We start from the raw sequence: 24,586 nt of genomic DNA on the forward strand, positions 1-24,586 counted from the left end.
GAAAAAAGACAACAAGGTAACGAAGAATCCATCTACTGATTCTACTACCGAAGTGCCAAAACCAACCCAAAACCCGACCACCAATCCTTCAATCAAACAAAGAGCAGCTTTATTGGAAAGACTGTTGTATCATCGCTCTATAATTGCATTGGGAACTTATGACCAAAACAACTACAATGCTTCACCCACAGACACTTCATAGTCGTCCGGGAGGACTCAGACTAGGAGGGGGGGAGGTATACAAGAGCTACAAAGCAGCTACAAGCGGGAAAAACAAAGAAAAACAAAAATTATATTACAAGGACAGTGTCTTACATGATTTTGCAATTATTTATGTTTGATTGCGGATATTGATAATATTTATGCCCTTATATACCTTGTTTTGCAACAAGAAGAGATCAAATGATGAATTTGGGTCTCTAGATGTGTAAATATCACTAAATAAGAGTGTTTTTGGAGCTAAAAGGTGGAAAAAAGTGGTAATCCAAGTCCAGAAATCACAAAGAAGTGTATATTCATATACACAGGGTTACCAGCTATTTATCGTGTATGTTTGGAATTTTTTGGCTTCAATTTGCTATTTTCCTTTATTTTTTATGATTTTCTTAATAAAAGTAAAAGAAAAATAAAAAAGCAGGTGAAATGAGATCGGAAAAAAGAAAAGAATAGACGGTGATGGTCCTAATGACAAGGGCAACCCATGGTAAAAATTGGGTACAATTCTGAAAAAGTTGCGGAAAGCCCGAAATGACAAATTTTGGCAAAGTGGACAGATTTCTCAGAAACAGGTCAAACGGAGTCCAAATTGAGAAATTTCAAATCCTAAAGTGCATTTCACGACGAGATAGGAGCACATGTCAAATTTGGTAACAAGTGATCCGGGAAGCCCGAAGTTAAGTATTTTTCACTTCACTATCAAGCTCATTTCCACTATTACCTTCTTGGAGAGAGCAAAGAGCACACAGGAGCATCCGACCTTCTACCGCCTTCTACGACTGCTACGAGAGCTCAGAGGACACCAGACATGAGAGGTAGACTCGTTGCCATAAGCTTTTGATGCTTATCGTTAACTTTTGTCGCGAAAACTCACCAAAACCAATAAACAAGAGCAGAAGGGGAATGGGGAGGAACGCTAGGTAGGGGCACAACCGCCTAACCAAACCTTACAAGAACTTAGAGGTGGGTTACCCTAGTATAGGAGATGAGTTTCTAACACTCAAAGCTCGAGAAAGAACGACTGAAAAAACCCTAGGTCAACAGAGCCTGCAAGAGGCAAACAGAAAAAAGTTGTCGGAACGACACAAAACTTCTCAGGAAGCTTAACAACATCGAGGGCAATGCAACCATGGAGTATCTCCGGGTTTGGATCACCAAAAGTAGGTCGGAACAACCGATTCGGCTGCGGACACACAAAGCGTCATTTTGGCATAAGGGCTAAAATTGACGACCAAATGACATGAAACTTCACAAGCAGCTTCAAATATACATGGGTGACTTATGTTTGCAAGCAAAACCCAAAAGAAAGCTGATTCACTTACCGATGGTGAAAAAGACGCTTTCGGGCAACCAAATGGAGAAAGATGGAGAACGGGGAGCCAAAGTCAAGTTCAACCAAATAGGTGGCTTCACAACATATCCAATGAGCTGGAAATGCAACTCTCGAGAAGAAAAGTTGAAGAAATTCAACTCCAAGGCAAAAAGACGACTTCGGAGACTGAAATGCCTATAAGGGGGCTTTTTAGCTAAACTGATGACTTTTTAAGTTGAAAACTAGTTAGCAGGGCTTAGGGCACTAGCACAAAGCATTCTTTGCACAAAAAGACCAACATTTCAAGAAAAGACATCATACGCGTATGATGTCTCACAGCATGATTTTCACATCCATTTCAACATTTGAGTGCATAGCCTCATTCCACATGTTAATCACATCCTATGAACCAAGTATCATGAGAATTGGAGTTAGAAAACCCAAGGAAAACCAAAAAGACGCAAAGTAGGCCATAAAATTGATTTTTGGTCCTAATTTTGTCAAAATAACTCCAAACTCATTGAAACTTTGTAGGATTGTTGATTAACACATCTACAAGCTATCTGGAACCAAAAAGCACCATTTTGACACAAAAGACATCATACGCGTATGATGTCTATTTGCACTTACAGAGCAAAAATGCTCATTTGTCATCATACATCCATTATATATATCTAATACATGCTACATATGAAGTTTGGAACCATTTGGTCAGGTGGATCACCCCATTAGCCCAATTAAGAGAAAATCCTTCATACAAAGCCTATTTTTGTCCCAAATCCAACATATTCAAGTCCAAACCAAGATTTGAGTATAAACAGTCCTTCACTAGCACATGGAGAGTCCACAGAACCAATCCCATGAAAATTTGATGAAAAAGACATTATACGCATATGATGTCTCCAGAGCCATTTTTAGTCCAAATTCTATCCAAACTTGATAATTCCACTGAATAAGCCTATCTAAAGCCAAAACCAAGCTTATAGAGAAAATTGGTCCAAAAATGCACTAAAAGACATCATACGCGTATGATGTCTCACTATGTGATTTTGGCACCTCAGGGCTTCAACCACCAAACAGAAGTGATCTACATGCCATTTGAAGGTGAACCACCAAGTTTTATCCAATTTGGATCATAAAATCCATTTCCCTTTCAAAATTTTGCCAAGAGCCTGAACTGAACTGAACTGGCCAAAACTTGACCAAATGGGATCCAAACTCAAATCCAAGCATATGATACTCATGTATACACTATCAGCTACAAGCACAACCAATATGAAGTCATTCTGACACAAAAGACATCATACGCGTATGATGTCTCAAGCATGTTTTTGAGCCCAGTTTGCATATTTTTTCACCTACATTGCATCCTTAGGCTCATGTTTCAATTTTCAAGTCATTTGAATAGTTAAAAGCTTCATTTCGGCTTTCAGTACTAAAAAGACACTAACTTCTGTAATTGGAGTTACAGGATCCATGGACTCCGCTAAGTCATCGGCAACTAAGAGAAAAAGACCAACCATCAAGGATGCTCTTGCAGAAGCAGAACCTTTTGATATTCCAACAGAAACCCTCAAGCCAACCAAGACTTGGGTGGAGGAAGCAGTACTAGAAAAAGAGGGAATAAAGATCTACCAGGGGACTTTCAGAGATCCTCAAGGGCAATCGGTCGATGTACCTATGATCCCACGAGAATTAGTGGATTATAGCAGGTCAGAGAACATCAGCAGGTACCTGGAAAGGGCAGACTTGCACAGATTCTTCACCTCGAGACCATCAGGTGTGGATACAAGAAGAGTGTACGAGTTGGCAACATCCATTCAGAAGGATGGGAAAGCCACATTGACAGCCATGGATGGAGAGAAAGTAGAAGTACAGATCACTCCACAGCTCATTGCAGATGCATTGAAGCTGAACAACAAAGGGAGGTCTGTCAGGGAAAGAAGGGAGGCTATAGAGGTTTATGGGTCCAAGAAACAGAATGCAACTTATGGAGATATGGCAGACCAAAGAGCGGCAACCCTTTGCCGACTGTACAACCAATTTCTCCATATTTGCAGTAAAAGACCGCAAAAGTATACGACACCGCCCCATGCCATTGCAACTACCATCACATGGGCATTGAAGAGCAATATGCCAAAAGAGGTGAATTACGCTCAATACATCCACGAGCAAGTAATCGCCATGCACAACGAGAAGCCAAAGTATATAGGAGGAGCTGAAGTTCTGACAAGAATAGCTTATGAAGCTATTGGAGCCAGAGATCAAGGGCCACGGGTTCCCTCCCAGAATGAGTGGCTTAGAGAAGCCGATGAGGAGGAAGAACAACAAGAAGTATCCAAGAGGGCGTCCACAAGAGCACGCCGAAAACTAGAAATAGTTTTAGAACCTGAAGAGGCTGTGGACGAGCCGCTCAAGAAGAAAGCGAAGAAGAAGGCTGATCCCAAGCAAACCAAAAGTCAAAAAGCCGCAAGAATGGAAGGCTGGTGGAGCAGTTTAGAGTGGAAAGAGCTCTAAAGGGGGACTTTGAAGAAATGTGGGTGCCAGACCCCACTAAAGTTGGAACCAGCTCAGCCAGACCACATGTTGATCAATATGATCAATATATTAGAGCTTATGAGGAGTCGGAGGCCATACTGGAGCAGCAACCTGTCGAGCCTTATACTGAAGAGGAAGTACAGCTTTTAAAAGCTGAGCTGAAAAAGGACGACAAGGAGAAGAAGGAAGTAGATGAGTCTACTGAACTTCGAGAGAAAGACGGGCAAGCAAACAAAGGGAAAGCCAAGATGACTGAGGACAATCAGCCCTCCTTTACTAATGTACCAAGCCCGAAGAAGACAGAAATTATTGTGGAGGAGACCACAATAGAAATAGAAACAGAAGTTATGGAAAAGCCGGAGACCGGGACCAAGGAAAAGGAGATAGATCTAGTTCAGCAAAAGAAAGATGATTATGAGGATCTGGTAGCGATCGGATACAGTGAAGAAGAGGCCCTGGAGGCAGTTTATGGGATATCCCTACGAAAACAAGATGATCGGAAAGGGACGAAGGAAAAGACAAAGGGTACAATGGAGAGTGAAGAGAAAATGGACGAACAGAACATACTAGAAGAGCCGAAGCCCTTGGAGGTGGTGGCAGAAAGAGCTGTCAAGTTGACAGATGAAGATGAAAAAGACATGCACATGGTGCATGAACTGCTCAGCAAGATTAAAGAAAGATCCAGAGCAAAGGAAGTAGCAATTGAGACAGCAAAACAAAAGGAAGCAGAGTTGCAGAAGAAGTTAGAGAATGCTATGACTGAATCTGAAAGTCATAAAGAATCACTCTACGACGCAGAAAACGAGAGAGACGGCTTGATACTACAACTAGCCGAAGCTTCAAGAGAGGTAACGAGTTCACAGGAAGCAAAGGAGCGAATAGAAGATGAGCTGAAGGCAGCCAAGGATGAGCTCATTGAGCTAAGGGAAAGAGTCGAACTTCAAGAAAGGACAATCACGAGACTTAGGACCACCCCTAGAACTAGCAGAGCAGGAACAGAACAAGAGGGAGCCCTCGTACCAGCTCTGGAAGATCAAGTCAGAAGTTTGCAAAGAGAGCTAAGGTTAGAGCAAGTGCAAAGATTGCACATGGCGGAGGGATCATTGGCTGCAGAGGAGAGGCTCACATCAGAAAACCAAACACTAAGGACAGAAAATGAGGCCCTCCGCAAACAGCTCCAAGACCTCCAAGAGCAACAAAGAAGAGAAACAGAGACACCACAAGAAGAAGCAGGGGGAGCAGCCATAGAGCTACCAGAAACTAGAGAGGCAACCACAATTGAAGATCCAGCCCCAGTTCAAGAAGTGGCCTCAACTTCAGGAATCTCTGAAGAAGAAGAACAAAGGCTCCAGGACCAAATAGAAAAGTCAACAGAGGAAAGTGCCAAGGCGGAAATGGAATGGGAAAGGAGACTCCTCATCTCCATTAGACTTCAAGGTTTAGACACAAAAGTGCTCCATGAAGAGTGGATGCAACCCAGCCTGCCTTTCCCTCTGATGAAATTTGAAGTGATAAAGACGAAAAAGAGAATAGAGGAGGAGCAGTATGTCGCTCTTTACGAAGGCGACATCACAAAGGAAGATTGTAGATTCTCAACCTAGATGGAGGAAAGGTTGGCTGAACAAATACCCAGCCTACCTCATCTACTTGGTAGAGGCTCCAAAGGAGATTCGGGAGGATGCAACCTTCTGCCCGGTGCCAAGAGTCAGAAACTGGAAAGAGCATGGCAGGATTGCAGAAAAGAAGCCAAATTGGCTTAATTATCCCAGGATGCCAGGACCAAAGGAAGGAGAGAGAATAGGTAAAGCCTACATGGTGAAAACCCTAACGGGCACCATCAAACTCTTTACTGGCTCTCTTGACCTTTCGTGTCAGATGCTAAAGAAAATCTGCAGGACTCTCTTAGCATGCATTGAAGTGTTCGCGCCAGATAAAGCCACGACCTCGAGTCTACTATCGACGGCCGACACAGTGACGGATATGATGTATGATCTTTCATTGCAGCCATCACCAAAGGTGTTACATCTCTTATACCAAAGAATTATGTTTTTGCCTAGCTTCCACATGCAAACATTCAAAGAAGCTTTCTACACCGTCTTTTTCACTCACGAAAGCAAAATATTCGGCCCAACCTTGACCATCGGCAACCTACGCTACGAATCACATTTGCAGATGCTCAAGACGACAGGACTCTATTGACCAAGCCTAAAAGTCATGTCAGGGACGACATGAACGTGGAGGGGGGGAGTGTTGAGCCAGCAGAGGAAGTGTTGAGCCAGCAGAGGATCACACCCACATTTTTTGCTCACACCCATCATTTTGTAACCATTGAGTGTAATAAATGTCTTTCCGACATTAATTTTGATTTGAGCCATTCATTAAGTAACGGGACTCGATTGAGTTTCCAGCTTGTAATCCCGAAGTAATTTCACATGTTGATGTAAATAATTAGAGATGTTCTCACCTCCAAGGATGAGGTATATAAGCCAAAGTTTTGTAACCTAAAGGAGATTCAATTATTAATCAAAGTGAGTTTTTGAGCGCCGTGACTGTGTCTGAGAGAGAGAGAGAGAGAGAGAGAGAGAGAGAGAGAGAGAGAGAGAGAGAGAGAGAGAGAGAGTCTTATCTTCTTGCTACGCGAGCTACGGGGCCGCCATTGGAGAAGCGACACCACCATTGTGTTAGCAACGATGAGAGCTACGCACAGATACCAAGAGTGCGCGCTATCGGCTTCTATGTGTGGTAAGTTCCTACGAGCTTCGGTGTGAGTTTTCTTCCAACTCGTGTGTCGGAATAGAGCGTGCAGCATATCTATAGAACCACAATGAGTAGAGCTACACATTAGTACCATCGGGGTCAAGTTTCGGTCACCTCTATTTTTTGGCCTGTCTTCATACGCGTTTGCCGCACGGAGTGGTTATAGGTTGATTTTGCAGTTCAAGTCTTTAGGGTGTTGTTCTTACCTAGTGTATAGACTTCCCCTTGAGTTTGAGATCGATTCAATGATTCTAGATCCTGTTTCGTATAGCATTCGTTCGTAGTACGGATTTCAGTCACTTGCGTATTTTAGAACTTAGATTTGATTTCCTTAGTAGTGATTGTCATTAGAAGGTCGAGTAGGTGATTTGACACCCACCTAGTTGTTTCCATGCGCCTGCGGGTCAAGCTTTGTCCTCGTCTGACAAATTCTGTTGTTGGTTGAGTTCTCGCTATTTAACTTCCGCTAGCGGCGTAACCGCCTTAACACACCACCAGTCAAGGAAAAAAAGAAGCCAGGAATCTTACGATGGGCCAAAAAATGCAAAAAGGATAGACCTCACTAAACCAGGTGAAAATCCTTGGCCGGTCTATATCACAACTGATTTAGAGCCTGACGAAGAAGAACGGCTAACACAACTTCTCAAGAAGTATAAAGATGTGTTTGCATGGTCCTATAAAGACCTCAAAGGAGTTGATCAACCATGGTATATAAGAAGTGAAACTTGTGAATGTTCTTGTATTATCATCATCAAAGTTGTGAGATTCCCAGGCCATCTAGGAATCATCTTGATTGAGAACAATTATGCATCCGGCAAGTCATCATCAACCCCCTTGGGAGGTTCCCTTGAGGCAATCCTTGATAAGTGATCAACTGTTTGATGTGTGGTCCCCTTTTTAACAAGCATTGTGAAATCAAACTCCAATAAGATGCTGAACCATCTCACAATTCCTCCCGTATTACATGATTTGTAACATACAATTCCTTTGAAATCAGATGCCAAACCTAGCAAACAGTGTCCTTATACATATAATGACACATTTGCTAAACGAATCAAAGACGAGATTGACAAACTGATGGATGCTGAATTCATCTACGACATCGAGCATACAGGTTGGGTGTCATCCATTGTGGTTGTCCCCAAAAAGAACGAAAAGCTGCGAGTGTGTGTGAACCTCAAAAAGGTAAATGCAGCCACCATAAGGGATAATTATTGCTTGCCGATCACAGAATATGTACTTGAGAGGGTGGCCGGGAAATGGGCTTATTCCTTTCTAGATGGGTTTTCAGGGTATAATCAGCTGGCAATTGCAATAGAGGATCAACACAAAACAATGTTTGCCATGGAATGGGGAATATATGCGTATAGAGTTATGCCTTTTCGCTTAACTAATGCCCCAACTACCTTTCAAAGGTTAATGACGTATGCGTTCAAAGAATACCTGAGAATATTCTTAGAAATATACATGGATGATCTTTGTGTACACTCTCTTCTACAAGAAGAACATATTGACCATTTACAAAAGGTATTTGAGAAGTGCAAAACATATCGAATCTGTCTTAACCCAGAAAAGTGCATTTTTATGGTTAGGCAAGGCCACATCTTAGGACACATTGTCTCAAGAAATTGCATAACCACTGACCTAGACAAAATCAAAGTCATAGTAGATCTGCCCAGGCCTACTAATGCGAAACAAGTGCAATCCTTCATGGGACACTGCGGATATTATCCAAGATTCATATACATGTATGCAGTCATCGCACAACCTTTGTACCGTTTGTTAGTCAGTTTCGACTGGACTGAGGAGTGTGAAAATTCATTCCAAAAGCTTAAGGAAAACCTTGTATCAGCACCTGTACTTAAAGCACCAGATTGGGAAAAGATATTGCATGTTCACATTGATGCATATGCATATGCAATCAGGAGTATTCTAGCTCAACCTAGAGACGAAACAATGGATTTCCCAGTTTTTTATGCAAGCCGATAGTTAAACAATTCAGAAAAGAACTACACAACCACTGAAAGAGAGGGGTTAGGAATGATTTATGCTGTAAAGAAATTTCAGCATTATTTGCTAGCAAACAAATTTGTGTTCTTCACAAATCATCAAGCTCTTTTGTATCTGGTAAATAAACTATGAAATACCGGGAGAATTGTACATTGGTTTATTATATTGCTAGAGTTTGATTTCACAGTGGTGGTCAAAAAGGGTAAAACACATCTACGGGTGGATCATCTTTCAAGGCTGCAAAACGGAGAAGCTCCTGAAGGAGTAGATGATGACATACCAAATGCTTATCTTTTCAATATTGAAATGATACCCAAATGGTCTCAGGAAATTATTAGCATTCTTTACTTTGGAGGTAAGTTTGATAACAAGGAAGAAAGAACCAAATAGTAAACAATTCGACAAACCAAAAACTTCCAGTTGATTGCACGACGACTGTATCAACTAGGCTCGGACCAAATTCTACGATTATGTATAAATCCAGAGGAATTCCAATGTTATCTTGAAGAAGCACACGTCCATGATTGTGCATTTCATTGTCCAATAATGAAAACACACCAAAGACTAAAAAAATTAGGGGTTTATTGGCCAACTATGTATGCTGACACACATGCTTATGTTAACAATTGTACTATATGTAGTGCCAAACGACCAATGGATCACGCGACATTGCTTCAGGTAGACATTGCACCGGCATGGAGTCAATATATCATTAATTTCTTAACCACAAGGACATTTCCTAAAAACATAACAAAAGCAAGGAAAAGGGCTATAGAACTAGAGGCTCGCGACTATGATTTAATTGGGAACCAAATCTATAAGCGAGGAAAGGACAATCGACTTAGAATCTATGCAAGTGAAAGTGAATACCTGCTGATTCTAGAACACACACATGGAGGCATAAGTGGAGGCCATTTTTCAGGCGCGATAAGACGACAAAAATTGTCTTAACCGCCGCAGGAATATGGTGGCCTACAGTGTACATGGATACTGACGAGCTTGTAAAGCGTTGTGACGCATGTCAATGCACCAAGGTGCCAATAAAGAGAGATGAGATGCCACTACGGCCAATGATGGGAGAAAGGGCATTTGAAAAATGGGGCACTGATTTTGTGGGACCTATTTCACCCCCTACATATCGCACCCATACCCAATATATCATTGTGGCTACGGAATATCTCACAAAATGGGGGGAAGCCATGGCAACACAAAAAGAAGATGCACGAACCACTGCACAATTTTTGTATGAGAATGTCTTTGTACGATACGGATTACCAATAGAGATTGTTAGTGATCGAGGAACACATTTTCTTAATGAAGTCATTGAATATCTGCTAGAGGAATTCATTGTCATACATAGAAAATCTGCTCCATATCATCCACAGGCAAATGGACAAGCTGAGGCCACAAATAAAACACTATACACGGTTCTCACTAAAATTGTATCAGAGTCAAGAATAGTCTGGGATCAGTAGCTACACTCAACACTATGGGCATACATGATAGCTTACAAAACATCAATAGGAACGACACCATACAACATGGTGTTTGGCCTAAATGCTATATTACCCATAGAGTTTTTAATTCCAACTCTACGAGTAGCGAAACACTTAGAATGGACAGGGCATGAGCTCTCTTCAAGGATAGATGATCTTCAAAAGCTAGATGAACTTCGCTTACGAGCTGTAGCTTCGATCTATGCTAAAAAGAGAAGACAAAAGGAGTTTTTTGACAAGCATGTGCGCACGAAAGAGTTCAAAACAGGTGATTATGTACTTGTTTATACCTTGAAGCAACATGCCAAGAAACTTAAAAAGCGAGGGATGGGACCCTTTGTGATTAGTGACCTATCACAAAGTGGAGCTGTCAAGATTGCTACATTAGCAGGTGAAGAAATGCCAAATTGGATTAGTGGGTATCGATTAAAGAAATATCATTTACCACTAACACAGGATATGCTTCAACAAATCCATTAAGAAAAACAACGGATGAAGGAGAAACATAGGGTATGAGAAGAAGCTCAAGAAGAAGCAAAAGAACACATTGCAAAAAGACGGCTTCCACAACAACAACAACAATATGGATCACCATTGCGAATAAATGCTATTCGACTAACGAATGTTGATCAAGACACACTGGAGCCAATAATTGCAGTCAAAGTGGGTAGCAATCAAGTTGAATCGACAGCATTGCTTGATTCTGGAGCTCAAGCAAATCTAATCTCTTACAGATTATACAAAATCTCAAGCCCACAGGTCAACTACATCCTACTCCACATGTGCTGGAAAGTAGTACATCACATTCACTGAAAACAATGGGCTGGATTATATTGCATGTACAAGTACATCAATATACTTACCCACACAATTTCTATGTGGTTGAGGATGAAAGCACACAACACCCCATGTTGTTGGGACAACCGTGGCAAAAAGAGTATAATGTGCAGATAGATTGGAATGCGGATGCAATCAAAATCCAACAAGCACAAGAACAACAAGTGATAGCCTTTGCTCAGCAACCACAGAAGAACCAGATGGCAGAAACACAATCACTGGATAAAGAGCCAAAAGGAAGGGTACCACTAAAGAACAACATGGCGAACAAACAGGGAACTGCCAACCATGTTCACTACAAGCATAAAAAGTCACCGACCGCAGTGACAAGATCAAGGTTACCAAAACGAGAAAAACAAGTATGGGTGCGGAAGGATAGAGAGGACATGGCAGACAAACCACAATACAACAGAAAAATTCAACCAAAGTAGACAGATCAACCAAAAACCAAGGGAATAAAACATATATGGATCCCAAAGAAAATGCTTAGCAACAATGTAAATGCGACTCGCCCCGAAACCGAAGCAACAGGAACTCCCTTTAGTACAAGCAACATCGGAAGGCAGACATATACTACATATGAAACCGGAAAACCGATCTATGTGGGTACCAATCAACCCAACAAAACAATGACAATCGAGGAAGTAGCAATACACCTACAAAAACCGGCAAAGCAAAGCTACAAATGGAAATCAAAAGAGACAGAGACTATGACCAATTCTGACATGAAAATTCTCTCCAAGGAGAGGACTACGGCCATATCGACAATAGCAACAAACCAAGCAACTTTTGCAAGAAAGATGGTCAAACAAAGAGCGGTAGAGTTACAACTTTTACTTGCAAACTTCATTTTAAGCTCATTTTCACTATTGACCTTTGAGAGAGAGCTCCTGCCACCTAGGGCGAACGGAACTTCCAGCAGCTTCTATGACACGCAGGACTACTCAACAGGCTCCAGACATGAGAGGTAGGCTTACCACCTTGAGCTTTTCGCGCATGTTTGTTGTTTTGTCGCGAAAACTAGCGTAGGGATCACACAGAAAGCGAGCAGTAGAGACCTACAGGTAGAAGTGACCACCTAACGGATAACCCAAAAGCAATGAGGCTTCATCGGTAGCTTACCCTAGCATAGGAGACCACTTTTGGATGACCAAAGGCAATAGAAAACCATCCGGAAAAAACCCTAATTCCTAGAGCCCCGCGAGAGGCCACCAAATGGGAAATCGGCGGAAAGGCGCCCAAATGCTACCAAAACTCATGGGTAGGAGCATCTCAACATGCTCGACAAGTCTATATAGCCCACATGGCTACGGTGACTCGAAGCGACACTAAACTACAGAAACGATATCAGACACACAAAGCGTCAAATAGCTCTAGCGGCCAAACCGCATGTACGTTTGCCACCAAACTTCACGAACGGATTTCCTAGACCATCAACAACCAAGTCCTATGGTGGTAGACCACCACAAGTCATTGAAGACATGAAAATGCAACCACGGGTGCTTCCAGAATGACAAATTGTCAAATGGAGCTCCAGTGAAGCCAAAATCGACAAAAACTAGACGACAAGGATCCCCATTGGATCGGGAAGCTATGGAGACCAACATCAAGAAATTTCATCGCCAAAAAGCACACCAAAAGTCAGAAAATGGCTTGGAGGCTCTGAAATCCACACAAGGAGTTTCTTTCTATCAATTTGACTTTTTTTGTTGAAATCATGCTTAAAAGGGACTCAGGGGGGCTCAGGGCAGGCACTAGTAGCACCTCCAACAAAAATTTCATCAGGAGACACGTAGGATGTCTCAAGGACAAATCTGGGCACCAAACCTAACATTTCTCATTACGCACAGCTTCTGAATAGCCTTTACATTCTAGCCACCAAGTTTCATCACATTTGGACAAAAATTGACCTCATGTGCACCAAAAAATGCAAAGTCAGGGCATAGAGGCAATAATGGGGCATGGACCTAGCAAAACTTGTCCAAATCACATGAAACTTGCACAATACACTCATGAGTACATTGCCAAGCTATCTGTGTGGTCACATGTAACCCATTTTCCACGTGTTCATCATTTGCCACCTATCGTGGATATCTTACACAATTTGTGAGCCTAAAGCCTGAATCTGCCCAAAAATGCACTTTTTGATGCCCAAAAAAAATTCCAAGCACATAGCCATGTTCAACAGGTCAAGGACCACCAGCATGCCAAGTTTCACCAAAAACTGATGAAATAGACATCCTACGCGTAGGGTGTCTAAATGATAAATTTTGGCCAGAATTATACTGTGAGCACATGCAGGGTTTCCCTAGTTCCTTTTAAGTTTTAGTTTCAGTTTTCAAGTCATTTGGATAGTTAAAACTTAGTTTCTCAGCTGATATGGAGAAAACGCTAACTTCGGACTACTGAGTGCAATAGGATCCATGGCAGCCGCAAAATCACCGGCAAAGAAGAAGAGAATGACGATAAAAGACTACTTGGAAGAAGTAGATCTGTTTGTCATCCCAGAAGGAACTCTGAAGCCAACTAGCACGTGGATTCAGGAGGATTTTCTAGAGTCCAAAGATTTAAAGATCTACCAAGGTGTGTTCAAAGATACTGAAGGAAATGCAATAGAGCTACCCATGCTACCTCGGGAGCTCAATGAGTTTGTCGGAAGCAAGATGGGAGAGTACCTGGAGAAGATAGATCTCCATAACTACTTTGAAGCTCTTCCAGCGGGGATAGACATCAAAAGAGTGTGGGAATTCGTGACCACTATCAAAGAAGATGGAGTGGCCAGAGTCACTGATCTGCAGGGCAAGCCAGACACTATGATTGTAATCAGAGAGAGAGTAGTGGCAGCCACACTAGACCTCTCCAACAAAGGGGATAGTGTGACCAAGAGAAGAGATGAAGTCAAGGTATACTCAGAAAAGAAGAGGAACGACACTTTTGAAGACATTGCAAACCCTAAAGTGGCTATCATGAGCCAACTTTATAACCAGTACTTTCACATGTGTACAAAGCGGCCACATAAGTACAGAATGCCGCCTGGAGCCATTGCTACCACCTTCACCTGAGCAATGCAGAAGAGCAAGCCAAAGTGATCAATTATGCGGCTTACATCCATGACAACCTGGTGAAGATGGGCAACAAGAATCCCACCTACCTTGTGCCAGGTGAGCTAATAACAAAAGTGGTTTATGGGGCATTGCACGCCAAAGGGAACTGGCCTGACCCTCCATCTCATAATGATTGGCTAAGGTTGAAAGAAGATAAACAAGAAGAACCGCCCAAGGCACTAAGAGTAGCCACACGTTTGAAGCGCCAGCTAGAGACCGTGCTAGATGAGCCGCCGGAGCCGAAGAAGGGAAAGAAAGAAAGTGTACAAGTGCCGGTCCAGGAGACCAAGTCACAGAAAACGGCACAGCTTGAAAGATTGATGGAAAGATTCAGAGCCTAAAGAGCACTGAAAGGAGATTTGAGCGAGCTGTGGAAGTACTCACTAGAAGCCATGTCGGGATCATCCTGAAGGGTGCACAGAGATAGATTTGAAGACTACATCAAGAATTTTGATATCCTGGATGCTACAACAGAAAATATTCCAAATGTTCTTTTCACAGAAGAAGAAGTGGATGAAGTACGACGCCAACTGCTAGAAGAGCAGGAAGGCCAAGAGAGAGAGAGAGAGAGAGAGAGAGAGAGAGAGAGAGAGAGAGAGAGAGAGAGAGAGAGAGAGAGAGAGAGAGAGAGAGAGAGAGAGAGAGAGAGAGAGAGAGAGACAAAGGCGGACCAGGACTTCAAGAAGAAGCCACCAACTCCACCCTCAATCCCGGAGTCCAGCCCACCGCCATCACACCTCCTCGTAGGCCTCCACAAACTCAACCAAAGGAGGAGCTAGACACATCTGATGAACAAGAAGATTCAAAGCAAGAAGAGACCAAAGGGGAAGAGTAGAAAGAAGAAACAAAGACCAAAGATGAGCATCCAGAGCCAGAGGAAAGAAGGTTTACCACATTTCTTGATCTACCAGCTACGGATTACTCAAGAGAAGAGGTAGCTACAGTAGCATTTGAGTTGGCAAGCACGAGGCCCAAAGAACAGATGCAGAGCCTTCAGTTAGTAGAACTAAAAGAGATGGCCACTGATACAGTGAACCTACAGCCACCTGGGATGTGGTGATGCACAAGCTAACTGGGCTCAGGGCAAAATCATTGGCCACAGAAGTGAGATTGCTAATCTCAAAACCACTGAAGATCTTATCAAATCGGAAGTCGGCACACTACAAAAACAAAGCCAAGAGAATATAGAGAAAGAAGCAGAGCTGCAAGCCAGTCTGGCCATGGCACTACAAAGATGCCAGGAGATGGAACGAGAAAATCAGGCAGCAGCTCAAAGACTTCAAAGAGCCGAAGAAGAATATAGGAAAATCAGCAAGTCCTTGACAGATGCAGAGAGGGAAAGGGACAACCTAACCCTGCAACTCGCTGAAGAATCCAAAGAAGTGGAAACACTCAAGAATGCCAAAGAGAAGGCAGAGATAGAGCATGAAGCGAGCCAGCATGAGGTCATCAAGCTAAAAGATCAGATAAAAGTCAAAGATCAAACCATCCAACGGTTGCTGGCATCTCCTGTCAGAGTCAAAGATACTAGCTCGGCTCACACTACTTCAGAGACGGATTTATATGAAGAGCAAATGAAGGAGCTCCAAAAGGAGTTAACATTGGAGAATCGGCAAAGACTGATGCTGGCTGAGGGCTCTATGGTAATGCAGAACCGACTGGAAGAAGAGCACAAGGCCATGCAAAATGAGCTAGAAGCCATCAAGAGAAATCTCGAGGAGGTGGACAAAATAAATGCAGTCTAAACGACCTCCTAGTGAATATGGGAGAGCAAGCGGAAGAGGAGAAGAAAAAATTTCAGAAGCAGATAGAAGAGCTGAGAGGCCAGCAGCAAACCGAAGAGCAGCAGTTTAGCACTGGGCCAGCAGCCATGGAGGGAATAGACAGAGATAATGTGGCAGATCCAGTGGACACTACCATGCAAGAGGAAATCCTTGTAGGACCCTCACAAGAGCCACAAGATCTGACCCAAGAAGAAGAAGAGAAGCTGCAAAAGGCCATAGAAGCGGCAGTCAGAGACACAGCCAAAGAAGCCTTGGAATGGGAGCAGAGGGTCTTTAAATCAATGACTGTTCAGAAGATAGATGCCAGCAACCTTCGGCGTGAATGGCTACAGCCCTCTCTCCCATATCCTCTGCTGAAATATGAAGCCAACAATGCCAATGTACAAAGCAGACATCTCCAAACGTGAAGGGGTCAAGCTGATAGTAGACTCTCAGCCCAGGTGGAGAAAGGCATGGCTGACAAAGTATCCTCAGTATCTAATCCATTTGGTAGAGGCACCTAAAGTAATCAGAGACAACCTCAGTTTCTGCCCCCTACCAAGGATGAGGACGTGGAAAGCCCACGAGTTGTTGCAGAGAAGCCAACCTACTTGGCTAAATTACCCGAAGTTGCCAGGCTTGAAGGTAGGCGAGAGAATAAGTGAGCAATATATGGTGAAAACCCTAACGGGCGCCATTAAATTGTTCACTGGATCGCCTGACCTATCTTGCATCATGATGAGAAAGATTTGTAAAACCCTTTTGGCAATCTTCGAAGCATTCAAACCAGGCCAGGCGACATACAATATCTTCTTCTTTCAAGATACATACAGATGTGCATACGATCTATCTGGTCAGCCTTCTCACGAGGTGATACATGCATTGTATCAAAGGATTATGTTTTTACCATCTTATCACCTACAGGCCTTTGAAGAAGCCTTCTACACCGGCTTCTTCACAATCAGCACAGATATATTCGGCCCAATGCTACTAGCTCAACATGCGAGATATGAGTCACTTCTCAAGATGAGAGAAAGCCTACGATGAAGAAGCAGCTCAACAGCCATGTCGGGGACGACATGAAAAAGGAGGGGGGGAGTGTTAGAAGCTGGACACACCCTACTGAAAATGACTGCTCGGCAGAATATTATTTTTTGTAATTATTCATTTATTGAGAAAAACCCGCAATTTCACCTTTGTAAATATTGGGGCTTATAGAAGTTTCCAAATTGTATCCCAGTTTTGACATTTAGATTGAGCAGATGGTTAAATTGGAACATTAGGGTTTCAGATTGTAAGGTATTTATACCACTTTTTGACCTTGATGAAAGACCTTTGTCATTTTAAAAAGAGTGAAGTCTGTGAGTCAGCGTACTGTGTACGAGAGAGAGTGAGAGCTTCATCTTGACACTACGCACGCACCGGTGGTCGGAATCGAGTGCGAAGAAGTGCAGCATGTTGCCCCCGATGAGAGTTACATGCCAATACCTACATTGCATGCGTACGGTCTAGTTTTGCGAGCTTGGCCTACGAGATTCATCTGGTGATTCGGTGAGCATATGTTATCCGTTTTTGCATTTCAGCATATCCACGCGTTCGCATTGAGTAGAGCTACACATTAAGCACTTTAGTTTTCGAAAACAAGAACCTGCAAATTTTGATCAAACATCTTACGTGATTTTGCACTGGGTGTTTTGGGTTGGGATTTTGGGTCATGAAGAGTGACCTTTTGGTGTTAGTAGGGTCTCCGTCAAGTTCTATGGAGTTTCGAGACCGTTTGATGGGTATTTTGCTCTTGGAAGCGTTGTAGGAAATCTCCTCTTAAGAACTCCTAAAGGTTGTAGCTTAGACATTGGGTAGAGACCTGTGTAGGAGTTAGTCGAGAGTCGGTCGAGTGTAGATTGACACCCTATGCTTGCTTCCACACGCCTACGGGTTGAGCTTCGTCCTTAGCTGACAAATCTTGTTAGGTGATTTCTCGTTGTGCTGACGTCTGTCGCGGCGTATCCGCCAACATGGTTGTTGGAAGTTTCCGATTAAACCAGATTCCATCAGAGTCTACAAAAAAATGCTTATATGAAAGTCATCACGGACAAAAGTTTCAGCTCATCTCCACAAGTCAAAGTCAAAAATGGACAAATCCAATAGTGTTCAAACATTTACATGTGACCAAGCTCACATATGCATATCAAGATGCACACGACAATGAATATCAACAAGGTCATGACCTTGTACAAACCCCTATTGATGGTAATACTGAAGTCAAAGACTATCTGAAGATGATGCAAAGCCTCAAGCTGCTAGAACAGATGATATAAAAGTCAAAGTCAATGGGAGCTAAAGTCCAAAAAGCTACACAAAGGTCACCACCAAAATCTCCTCTGAAGAGACATTCTGCCAGAAAGTACAGTGGATCTTTTAAGGTCAAAAGTTACTGAGATGCAGGCAGACAATACTCAACAATTGCAAACAAAAAGTACTCTATCAAAGTCAGGTGAGTTGACATCAATTGAAGCAAGTGGTCAAAGCAAAGAGAATGCAAATAAAGCTCAACCAAAGGATGCTATCACATCAATAGAAGTCAATTCAGACACAAATCCTAAGACAATAAAGTGCAACATTGTTGGTTGGATACGAAAAAAAGCTGTCAAGAGAAGCAAAAGTCCCATCATTGGACATATGCATTAGACACTCTTTTTTGTTCCACCTATTCATGTTGAGTGGACTACAATAGGCAACCAATGTTTCATCATGCTACCCTTTCATATTTGCTGCCTTTTTAATTTCATATCTATCAGAAAATAATCCCTTGAGTACTTTACTAATATTTCCCATGCTAATAAGTACTCCAATAATGCGCTTATATCAAAGGCACTTTTTTCCCACTAGGTTTTTTCCCTTTGGTCATCCAGGTATTGTTGGGGTATAAAGCCCAATGTGGTCGCCCACGTAAGTGGGCGGGCCGCCAGGTATGTACACATATTCTTTTGTAAAAACCTAATAAGAACTCACTATGCTCTACACATTACAGTAGAGCGAGTTCACCATATCGTTGTGCTCTTCTTCTCGCACTCTCTCTCGCGTCGCACTTCTGCTTGTACTCCTTCAACTGGTATCAGAGCTCAGATCGAGGCTCGGGGCAGCATTGCAGGAGGCTAGAGTCACCAGCTCAGATTGGAGTGAAATTCGACAGGCAAATAACCAGAACGAGACAAGATTTACATTCCCTTCTTGGACATATGTCCTAGGAGTACGAGCGGAAGTGCGACACCAGAGAGAGTGCGAGAAGAAGAGCACGACGATATGGTGAACTCGGTCTACTGTAATGTGTAGAGAATAGTGAGTTCTTGTTAGGTTATTACAAAAGAATATGTGTACATACCTGGCGGCCCGCCCACATACGTGGGCGACCACTGGGCTTTATACCCCAACAACCTCCCACTTAAAGTCCAATGTGATACTTTAAGTGTGAGAGAAGCTACTATACAAGATAATATACAAGAGATGTAGAGAAGTGATGTACTACCCTACACCTATGTCCAATCATCTGAATGAATTCAACACAATCTATAGTCAGTTGTCAGCTCAAGGTGTCAAGTTTGATGAACCTATTAGAGCTATGTTCCTGTTGATCACATTGCCGGAAAGTTGGGACACTTTTCGCACAGCTTTGAGTAATTCTGCACCTCCAGATGGTTTGAACATAGCAGGTGTAGAAGGAAGTCTGCTTACTGAAGAAACCAATAGAAAGACAATGGACAAAGGCAAAGGAACAGCCTTAGTTGTCAGGGGAAGGACCAAAGAAAAGTACAAAGGTGGAAAGAGGAATCAGTCTCGTAGCAAGTCCTGCAGTGCTAAAGGCAAGAGTGACATAGAATGCTACCATTGTGGCAAGAAGGGTCACATGAAAAGAGACTGCAGAGAATGGAAAGCAGAAAAAGGCAAAGAGAAAGCTGAAGACCATGGTGAGAAGAACAAGTCCTCAGTGAAGATTCAAGAAATAAATGTGACAAACACTGTTGCAGAGGATGACAGTCTAGTGTCAGGAGACATCTACTTCTTGAAGAATACAATGGACTCAGCTCTTCTTACAGCATCTGATGGAAATGCACTGAGTGACTGGATTATAGACTCAGGGGCATCACTTCATGTGTCTCCAAACAAGGAGTGGTTTACCTCTTATGTGACCACTAAAGATCATGTTCGGCTAGGCAATGGGTAGGCAATGGGCAGACATGTGAGATCTTAGGTGTTGGAGATGTTCAATTGAAATTTCAGAATGGCTCTTCTTTCACGCTGAAGAATGTGAGACATGTTCCCGCAATTACAAAGAGCTTGATCAGCACAGGTTTACTTGATGATGCTGGCTACGTCACCACTTTTGGACAGAACATGTGGAAGATATCCAAGGGTTCTATGACAGTAGCACATGGAGTAAAGTCTGGAGGACTTTACATGATTTATGTATCAAATGTCTCTAAAAATGTAATCAATGTAACCGAGCAGCCGAACGTTTCTTTGTGGCATAGCCGGTTAGGACATATGTCCAAGAAGGGAATGGAAATCTTGTCTCGTTCTGGTTATTTGCCTGGCTTTTCATTTAATGATTTTGAATTCTGTGAGCATTGTCTGTATGGTAAGCAAACACAGCAGCCACATAAGCATAGAAGTAGTAGAAGAGATACACAGTTGGCACTTGTTCATAGTGATTTGTGTGGACCTATGCCTAACCTATCTCTATGGGGAGCTTCTTACTTTATGACATTTATAGATGATTACTCGAGGAAAGTATGGGTTTACTTTCTCAAGCACAAGGATGAAGCGTTTAGTGTTTTCAAAACGTTTGTGACACTTGTGGAGAATCAGAGTGGCAAGAAGCTTAAATGCTTACGCACTGACAATGGTGGAGAGTATGTTTCAAAGGCCTTTCAGGACTTTTGTGAGTCAAAAGGTATAAAACGTGAACTTACTGCTCCTTACAATCCTCCTCAAAATGGTGTTGCTGAGAGGATGAATAGGACCATACAAGAGAAGGTCAGAGGTATGTTGTCTAATGCACAACTGCCAAATGGGTTTTGGGCTGAAGCTGTATCAACAGCTGTTCATCTTGTAAATAGATCTCCTAGCAAGGTTTTGCAGAAGGATTCAGTGCCAGAGATGGTATGGTCAAGCAAAATGCCCTCATACAAGCATCTCAGAGTCTTTGGCTGTGAGGCATATACTCACGCTCCAAAGGAATTTAGGAACAAACTTGAGCCAAAGAGTAGAAAGTGCATTTTTCTAGGCTATGGTAATTCTGGTGAGATGGGGTACAGACTTTGGGATCCCGAATCCAGAAAGGTTGTCCGCAGCAATGATGTTCACTTTAATGAATCCAAATATCATTCTAAACCAGAGAGGGTTGAGGAGATTAGAAGAGTTGTCTTCCAAGAAGATGGACCTGCACGTGCAAGACAAAATGTCAGAGCTCAAGAGGAGCAAGGACAGGATAGAGTGGAACCATAGGTTGTGGCTGAGCCTGAGCCACCTATTGTGCGTAGATCTTGACGTGTCACACGATCTCCTAATAGGTTTGTTCCATCTATGAATTATGTCATGTTGACTGATTGCAATGAGCCTTCATGTTACAAGGAAGCAGTGCAAATGAAGGACTCCGGGAATTGGCAATTGGCCATGCAGTCAGAGATGACAGCTCTGCATAAAAACCAGACATAGAAGCTAGTTAAATTACCACGGGGCAAAAAAGCTCTACCCTGTAAATGGGTTTACAGGTATAAGATCACCGCTCATGATAGTCAGCCAAAGTACAAAGCAAGGCTTGTTGCCAAGGGCTTTAAGCAAGAACAAGGCATTGACTTTGATGAAGTCTTCTCTCCGGTGGTCAAGATGACTACATTGAGATTCTTTCTTGCATTGGTTGCCATATTAGATTTGGTGTTGCACCAAATGGATGTCAAGACAGCGTTCTTGCATGGTGATTTAGATGTGGAAATTTACATGCTGCAGCCAGAAGGGTTTGTTGAGAAAGGCAAGGAAGATTGGGTATGCCAGTTGTTAAAGAGTCTTTATGGCTTAGAACAATCACCGAGGGCATGGTACCATAAATTCCACAAGTTTATGCTTTCTCAAGGCTACAAACGTAGTGAGTTCGATCACTGTCTATATACAAAGAAGGCTAAGGATGGTAGTTGGCTGATCCTTATTTTGTATGTGGATGACATGTTGATTGCTGGCAAGAACTTGGAAGAAATTTCAGCTTTGAAGTCAAAGATGGCAAAATCGTTTGACATGAAAGACATGGGTGAGGCAAGTCATATACTTGGTATGCGCATTGAGAGAGACAGATCAAAGAAGTTGATTTGGTTATCTCAAATAGAGTATATTGACAAGGTTTTGCGACGTTTCAATATGGAGAAGGGAAAGGCATTGAGTGTTCCATTGCCACCATATGTGAAACTTAGCAAACAATATTGTCCTGTGTCTGAGGAAGAACAGGATGAAATGGATAAGATTCCATATGCGTCTGCAGTGGGTAGTTTGATGTATGCAATGATTTCTACTCGCCCAGACATTGCATTTGCAGTGGGAGTAGTAAGTCGATACATGTCAAACCCAGGCAAGAAACATTGGGAGGTAGTGAAAGGAATATTGAGATACGTGAAAGCTACAAAGAGTATGCGTATATGCTATGGGAGTCAGGAGCTAAGTGTAAAGGGTTTTACAAACTCAGATTATGCAGGTGACTTAGACAACCGAAGGTCTATGTCAGGGTATGTCTTTACATTGGCTGGTGGAGCAGTATCATGGCGTTCTAGATTACAAGATTGTGTTACTCAGTCTACTATAGAGGCTAAATATGTTGCAGCATCAGAGGCATGCAAAGAATCAATTTGGGTTAATCGACTAGTAACAGATTTGGGAATCAAAGAAGAGATGCCTGTGTTATATTGTGATAGTCAAAGTGCTATACAATTGGCTCGCAATCCAGTTTATCACTCAAAGACAAAGCATGTGGATGTGAAGTATCATTTCATCAGGGAAATGCTCGAGGATAAGCATTTTCAGCTTGTCAAAGTTCACACCACAGAAAATCCTGCTGATCTACTTACAAAAGGACTTCCCTCAGAGAGCTTTGCGCATTTTCGCAAGCAAGTAGGTGTAGGGTAGTACATCACTTCTCTACATCTCTTGTATATTAGCTTGTATAGTAGCTTCTCTCACACTTAAAGTACCACATTGGACTTTAAGTGGGAGGTTGTTGGGGTATAAAGCCCAATGTGGTCGCCCAGGTAAGTGGGTGGGCCGCCAGGTATGTACACATATTCTTTTGTAAAAACCTAATAAGAACTCACTATGCTCTACACATTACAGTAGAGCGAGTTCACCATATCATCGTGCTCTTCTTCTCGCACTCTCTCTCGCGTCGCACTTCCGCTCGTACTCCTTCAGGTATTGGACCCTAATTTAGAACCTCATCCTTCTACTTTCCTTGTACATACTTTTCATAAATAAATTTATCTAACCTTCCAGATCTAAAAATACAATAAGCTAATCAAAGGGTTTAGGCTTGAATATTCGGATAACAGAGGAGATGAATATATTTTTTGCGAACTTGAAAAAATGAAACAAGGAAAATTGTCAGTTTTAAGATACATAGGATGATTAAAGAGCTGACATGACAACTACACAAACCTCCATAAAAAAAGCAAATGAGGTCTTGGTTCCTTAGAGGGTGCAGAAGTAAAATTCTAAGGGAACAGGAGGTTCCAACCCCGACAAAGAAATTCAATAATCTGGAACATTGAGCTTTGAAACTAGAACAACAAGCAAAAAAGGAAAAAGGACACAAGAGAAAAAGGAATTGTAGTGAAACTGGGATGACCATTGAAGAGTCTGAGACTACAGCAAGTTCTAGTTTGTATGATAGTGACTCGCATGATAATGCTAAGAGTGAAAAGAAGGGGTCTTGGACAAAGAAGCTGGAGGAGATGTCCAAGAAAATTGTTGAAATGGTAAAAACTTGACCTTTGGCATGAAAACTAGAAACCTATTATTCACATTGTAGATCTCAAGATTACCAGTCAGATGAATGTTCCCAATGCAAATATTGTAAAGCTTATGGGAATGTGTGGAAAAATGGTGGGATAGGGATTCACCACTTTAAGAAAGGAAAGGATCTATCTATGATTGCATAGACGAATATAGAACCGATAAAGAAAGATGGGGCAAGTGAGACTAGCATGAGTGCTGGAGGTGGCAAAGGAAGGTACTGAGGGGAAACTGGCCGAGCAGAGGTAGATCTTACTTTGGCAAAAGGAGTCTATATTGATACTTAAAAAAAAAATGGCCATTTGTTAGCTTAGTGCCTAGATGCTACCAAACCAGAAGGATCTAAATAGAGAACATTTGAACTGATGCTAGTAAGGGCAGTTATCAGAAGCAGAGGTGTAGTCATTGAGGAGATTTTTGTAGAACTTGAGACAAAGAAATATCCAAAGACAAATAAATGGGAGCAACAAAGAGCCACATGTAACGCAGAGGAAAAAGGAAAAG

General features: G+C 42.4%; 1 pseudogene; it reads left to right on the top strand.

The window, feature by feature from the left end:
• LOC147419951 (DEAD-box ATP-dependent RNA helicase 20-like) overlaps positions 1–24,586 on the top strand; it is a 237,328-nt pseudogene that overhangs the window by 33,317 nt on the left and 179,425 nt on the right.

Source organism: Adiantum capillus-veneris, chromosome 29, assembly GCF_014529385.1.
Source record: "Adiantum capillus-veneris isolate H3 chromosome 29, ASM1452938v2, whole genome shotgun sequence".
In the NCBI taxonomy this organism is placed as follows: Eukaryota; Viridiplantae; Streptophyta; class Polypodiopsida; order Polypodiales; family Pteridaceae; genus Adiantum; species Adiantum capillus-veneris.